Source organism: Coregonus lavaretus (assembly GCF_964263955.1).
Source record: "Coregonus lavaretus genome assembly, chromosome: 23".
Classification (NCBI taxonomy): domain Eukaryota; kingdom Metazoa; phylum Chordata; class Actinopteri; order Salmoniformes; family Salmonidae; genus Coregonus; species Coregonus lavaretus.
In genome coordinates this window covers 4,750,235-4,757,310 of record NC_140010.1, presented here as the reverse complement: position 1 = coordinate 4,757,310, position 7,076 = coordinate 4,750,235, and positions in this window count along the sequence as shown.

The following is a 7,076-nucleotide window of genomic DNA, read 5'->3' as shown; positions in this document are numbered from 1 at the left end:
ATGAGGCTGAGAGAAAATGTTGTTGTTTTTAAGCAAATGTCCTGCTATTCTACTAGGGCTGACCCCAATTAGTAGACTGGTCGATTGTTTGGTTGTTAGGCTGTTGGTAGACCAATATTGTTTTAGTGGAGCAGTAACAAATATATATAAATATGTTTTTATATATATACAGTACCAGTCAAAAGTTTGGACACACCTACTCATTCAAGGGTTTTTCTTAATTTGTACTATTTTTTACATTGTAGAATAATAGTGAAGACATCAAAACTATGAAATAACACATACGGAATCATGTAGTAACCAAAAAAGTGTTAAACAAATCGAAATATATTTTATATTTGAGATTCTTCAAAAAGCCACCCTTTGCCTTGATGACAGCTTTGCACACGCTTGGCATTCTCTCAACCAGCTTAACCTGGAATGCTTTTCCAACAGTCTTGAAGGAGTTCCCACATATGCTGAGCACTTGCGCCGAATACAACAGGTGTAGCTCAGTTGGTAGAGCATGGCGCTTGCAACGCCAGGGTTGTGGGTTCGTTTCCCACGGGGGGCCAGTATGAAAATGTATGCACTCACTAACTGTAAGTCGCTCTGGATAAGAGCATCTGCTAAAAGACTAAAATGTAAAATGTAACTGCTTACTTACAACCTACACTTCCTTCACTCTACCGTCCGACTCATCCCAAACCATCTCAATTAGGTTGAGGTCGGGAGATTGTGGAGGCCAGGTCATCGGATGCAGCACTCCATCACTCTCCTTCTTAGTAAAATAGCCCTCTCCAATTTGGACTCCAGACCAAAGGACAAATTTCCACCGGTCTAATGTCCATTGCTCGTGTTTCTTGGCCCAAGCAGGTCTCTTCTTCTTATTGGTGTCCTTTAGAAGTGGTTTCTTTGCAGTAATTCGACCATGAAGGCCTGATTCACACAGTCCCCTCTGAACAGTTGATGTTGAGATGTGTCTGTTACTTGAACTCTGTGAAGCATTTATTTGGGCTGCAATTTCTGAGGCTGGTAACGCTAATGAACTTATCCTCTGCAGCAGAGGTAACTCTGGGTCTTCCATTCATGTGGCGGTCCTCATGAGAGCCAGTTTCATCATAGCGCTTGATGGTTTTTGCGACTGCACTTGAAGAACCGTTCAAAGTTCTTGAAATGTTCCGTATTGACTGACCTTCATGTCTTAAAGTACCGATGGACTGTCATTTCTCTTTGCTTATTTGAGCTGTTGTTGCCATAATATGGACTTGGTCTTTTACCAAATAGGGCTATCTTCTGGCTCAAACACATTAAGAAGGAAATAAATTCCACAAATTAACTTTTATCAAGGCACACCTGTTAATTGAAATGCATTCCAGGTGACTACATCATGAAGCTGGTTGAGAGAATGGCAAGAGTATGCAAAGCTGTCATCAAGGCAAACGGTGGCTATTTGAAGAATCTCCAATATAAAATATACTTAAATTTGTTTAACACCTTTTTGGTTATTTCATAGTTTTGATGCCTTCACTATTATTCTACAATGTAACATTTTTTACAAAATAAAGAAAAACCATTGAATGAGTTGGTGTGTCCAAACTTTTGACTGGTAGTGTTTATACAGGGGCGCAACTTTGGTTTTAGAAGTGTTGGGGACATAACTTGGTGGGGGGTCTGGGGTCCTCCCATTTTTGGGGGCATCTAAAGCTAATTTCCTGCATTTCTGCACAATCTATTATGACCCATGGCCCTTCTAGCCGTCTCTATTTAGAACAACAAAAAGTAAGCAAAAATGCCCACATTCATCAAGCTAGGTAAGAGATCATTATTAAATATGTTTAAGTGATTGCTGCGACTGAACTAGATCAATAATAATTAAATAATATTGTGTTGCACCTTTTAACCAATAGCGTAACAAATTAACAACTCTTACAAATAAAGTACAAAGACTTATCTTTTGATTGTCTTTATTAAGACATCCTCTATATCAAATTTCAGCCAGACCGACCAACCAGCCAGCCCTAGCCACCTGCACGCCCGGCCCCCACCAGTCTAGTCAATAACTCAACTCTCTCCCCGACCCCCACCAGTCTAGTCAATAACTCAACTCTCTCCCCGGCCCACACCAGTCTAGTCAATAACTCAACTCTCTCCCCGGCCCCCACCAGTCTAGTCAATAACTCAACTCTCTCCCCGGCCCACACCAGTCTAGTCAATAACTCAACTCTCTCCCCGACCCCCACCAGTCTAGTCAATAACTCAACTCTCTCCCCGGCCCCCACCAGTCTAGTCAATAACTCAACTCTCTCCCCGACCCACACCAGTCTAGTCAATAACTCAACTCTCTCCCCGGCCCCCACCAGTCTAGTCAATAACTCCACTCTCTCTCCGACCCCCACCAGTCTAGTCAATAATTCAACTCTCTCCCCGACCCCCACCAGTCTAGTCAATAACTCAACTCTCTCCCCGGCCCCCACCAGTCTAGTCAATAACTCCACTCTCTCTCCGACCCCCACCAGTCTAGTCAATAACTCAACTCTCTCCCTGAACCCCACCAGTCTAGTCAATAACTCAACTCTCTCCCCGGCCCACACCAGTCTAGTCAATAACTCAACTATCTCCCCGGCCCCCACCAGTCTAGTCAATAACTCAACTATCTCCCCAACAACTTCCTTCCCATTTTGTTTTTATATCTCAGGGGAAAGGTTTGGAAAACAAAAGTTTAATGAAAACACACATACACCTACACATTAACACACAGAAACAGTACACCCTCCATATAATTAATATCATAGACCTAATAGTACTGTAGAGCTCTTTTTACTTGCACACAATATAGCTGGGTCACCCAGTCCTGCCCCTAGGGGTCCACGGCCCTGCAGCGCCCGAACCCAACACACCTCACTCAGCTTTAGGATCTTAGTGAAACATTCATTATTGGTTTCAGGTGTGTTAGGCCAAGGCCAGAGAGACAACCAACAGTACACCAGACCCCCAGGGCCAGGACTGAGCAGCCCAGCAGCTAGGGATTGCCTTAATAGGTATCTCCTTTGATATGGGCATGTTTTCAATACAGACTCCTTTTGACGTACAGTATTCCATATAAAGCATCCAGACCTTAACAACGATGAAAGTTGCACAGTATACCCTTAATCTTGTAATAAATCAAATCTAGTGATACATAACTTGACATTTCTGCCATCCATTGTGGGAGGATAACCAACCTTCCAGTTAATGGCAATGCATTTCTTAGCCACTATAAATGCTAGGTTACACAGTTTCTTCTGATAACAGTCTCCAGTATCAACATTTCCAACAAACAAAAACAGGGAGAAGGGAGAATCTGTAGATATGCTGAGATAAAAGAACATACTCTTTGCCAGAATTCAGCCAGCCTTCACAAGACCATAACAAGCAAATATATCCCCTTTTGTGTTTTACACCTCCAGCAGAATAATTACATTTCTGAGTGAATGATATTCAGTTTCACTGGCTTATAGTACGTTCTATGGATGGTCTTAAACTGCAGTAATTTATGTCTGAGATTATATGAACATGCTTGGGCATTCTAACATCTGTATCCATTCATCATCATCAATAGCGTCTCCCAGGTCTTCTTCACATTTTTGTTTTACAAGTTTTGTGTCATTGTGAAAAGCCTCTCAACCCTTGATACAGTTTGGAAATCAACTTTAGAGGTTGAAATAGTTTCAATCTTTGAAGCTTCTCCGAAACACAACCCAACCTAGCCGCACTGCTTCTTGACACAGTGCCCACTCAACCCGGAAGCCAGCCGCACCAGTGTGCAGGAGGAAACACCGTACACCTGGTGACTGAGTCAGCGTGCGCTGCGCCCAGCCCGCCACAGGAGTCGCTAGTGCGCGACGGGACAAGGACATCCCTGCCGGCCAAACCCTCCCCTACCCTGGACGGCGCTGGGCCAATTGTGCGCCGCCCCATGTGTCTCCCGGTCGCGGCCGGCTGCGACAGAGCCTGGATTCGAAACCAGGGTCTCTAGTGGCACAGCTAGCACTGCGATGCAGTGCCTTAGACCACTGCGCCACTCGGGAGGACCCCCCTGGCTACCTGACTCTGCTGTGACCCCTGTCACCATCTGATCCTGCTCAGATGAGACATGACAAAGAATTACCTTGGTGTACATTTATACATTATATTATCCAAGAATAGAATCAATGGATCAATAATTGAAGTGACCATTATTCCCAGATCCCAGACTGTGGCCTACCCATCAACTCAAGATGGAACTTTGTATCCATTCACTGTTTGTTATAATACACTGCAAAAATTCCCCTGAGCTCCGTAGACTGGTCTTCCCTGGCTGTCTGACACTGCAGGAACACAAGTCACCATCTGATCCTGCTAAGACATGATGAGCATAGTGTTGTGTACTGACTGTGCACCATGACAGTGAAGCCTGAAGAGCTGTTCATACCGTGCCAGTGTGAAAAGTAGGGAATTAGCTAGGGAAACTGACAGATCAATAATATTACATTGTTAAAAAAAAAAACGTCAAAATATCGGTCTTCAATCGTTTGGCCACTGGTTTCATCGTTTGATCCAGGTCTAGTGTGATTGAGACAAAAAATAATAGCCAGTTAGTGAGCTAGCTAGCTAGCTAATGTTAGCCAACTTTTGGCTAGCTCTAGCTAATGGTACAATGGTACATCATCAAATGTACTTCTGTTGAAACGGGACAAAAGAAAGGCTACAAAACATTTCCATACACACAACAGCTGTTAGATACTGCCACCTGAAAGATAGCTAGCTAGAGGTTAGCTAGAACTGAACTGGATGTGGTAGCTACTGCTAGTAGTTAATCACTTCAGTCAAGAGGGGATGAAACATTAGCTAACGTAACATGTCAGTTACACAACTAGCTCAGCACTGGGAATAAAAACATTGTTTTCTGTCAAACAGCAGTTACAGCTAGATCAGTCATTTAAAGAGTAGTCAGTTTCTGCTCTGCTTGCTTTTACAACTCGGAGAAAGAGCGCAACACACAGATAGCAGCTGCCTCTGTTCATCTCTGGTCCTATACGCCAGCCTTTCAGAAGCTTTGCCTTCACACAGCCTGTCTGCAAGCTCTGTGGTGTCTGTGTGGTCCTAAATCGTCTGAAACCGAAAAACAGCCTACCTGACTGCTCTGAAGCATATGGATGGTCACATTTTACATCACAGTACAATGATAAAACTGGTGGGGACAAAAATGCAATTTCAGAATGTGGGGAGGTCATGTCCCCCCCATCCCCAGTGAAAGTTGCGCCCCTGTATATATACATATGTTTGCGCCCATCTCTGTGAACTACACCAGTGCGGAGACTAAAAGGCAATTTATGCTTGATCCGAAAAATGTGGTCGGAGGCTCCATACGGAGGGTGTGACGCAATTGCAGAGCCTCCAGAGGCCAAATCGAGCTCCGTGCCGCATCGTCATGCGCCTCCCAAATGTTGTAACAATGCGGAGGGCTCCGTATAGCTCCACATTGACATGATTGGTTGATGGTAGAAAACACATACTCACTTCCTTGACAACAGCTCTGTACTGCTCCGCGAAGCGCAAGAAGTCTGAATGCTGAGGTCCTATCAGCATAAATGCTGGATGGCCAATGCAGACTTCTGATTGACCATGCTCCCAGATGCACAGCGCACTTCTCTCTCCAGAATGCGCTCTCTCCCGCCAATTTGTGCACATTCATTGTTTCATAACTTCATGGTGTGAATTGTTTGCCAATTTGTGCACATTCATTGTTTCATAACTTCCTGGTGTGAATTGTTTGCATTTGATTGTTAGTGTATATAAATTCCCCATTACATATATCACCAGTAGTACATTTACCTTTAATTACTTTGGTTACGGTAATTTCTGTTAATCCATTCAATATTATTCCAGTCCTCCTGTTCTCATTGTCGGAGTGGACACATTCTTTGCAGACCAATGCTACACTTGTGAGAAACTCGTTTTGGTTTATTTCATTCCATTTACCAGTTTTGTCAATTTATTAATTGTCTTTTGTTTGGAGCGCTCCTGTCAATGTTGAGTAAGGACGCGCACCTGATTACGCATAGAACTAGGCCTATAGGCTACCTGGCCTTCGCACAAATGTAGGCATATAAATGTGCCCATTTTGGGATGTGATGGTATTTCTGATTGGCTTAACGCACCATCACTAATGACCTGTGGAGCTTCCCAAAGTAATGTTTTCTTCACCTCAAACAGCAAGTAAACCAAGCCTGTTTTTACATCCATTGAGAATTACAATAGTTCCTCAATGTATTTGAAAAATCTTTCCAACTCTTGTCTCTTTAGATAACCGCTCAGCGTGAAAGGGAAAAATGTCATGCTCTGATCCAGTGGAAAGTCATAAATTAGGCCTACTTGAAAGGTTTTCAGACCCCTTGACTTTTTCCACATTTTGTTACAGCCTTATACAAAAATTGATTAAATAGTTTTTTTTCACTCATCAATCTACACACAATAACGACAAAGCAAAAAAACGTTTAGAATTTATTTTTTATTTATTAAAAATAAGAAATCAAAATATCACATTTACATAAGTATTCAGACCCTTTACTCAGTACTTTGTTGAAGCACCTTTGGAAGCGACTACAGCCTAGAGTCTTCTTGGGTATGACGCTACAAGCTTGGCACACCTGTATTTTGGGAATTTCTCCCATTCTTCTCTGCAAATCCTCTCAAGCTCTGTCAGGTTGGATGGGGAGCGTCGCTGCACAGCTATTTTCAGGTCTCTCCAGAGATGTTCAAGCTCTGGCTGGGCCACTCAAGGATATTCAGAGACTTGTCCCGAAGCCACTCCTGCGTTGTCTTGGCTGTGTGCTTAGGGTCATTGTCCTTTTGGAAGGTGAATCTTCGCCCCAGTCTGAGGTCCTGAGCGCTCTGGAGCATGTTTTCATCAAGGATCTCTCTGTACTTTGCTCCGTTCATCTTTCCCTCGATCCTGACTAGTCTCCTAGTCCCTGCCGCTGAAAAACATCCCCGAAAGCATGTTGCTGCCATCACCATGCTTCACCGTAGGGATGGTGCCAGGTTTCCTCCAGACGTGGCGCTTGGCATTCAAG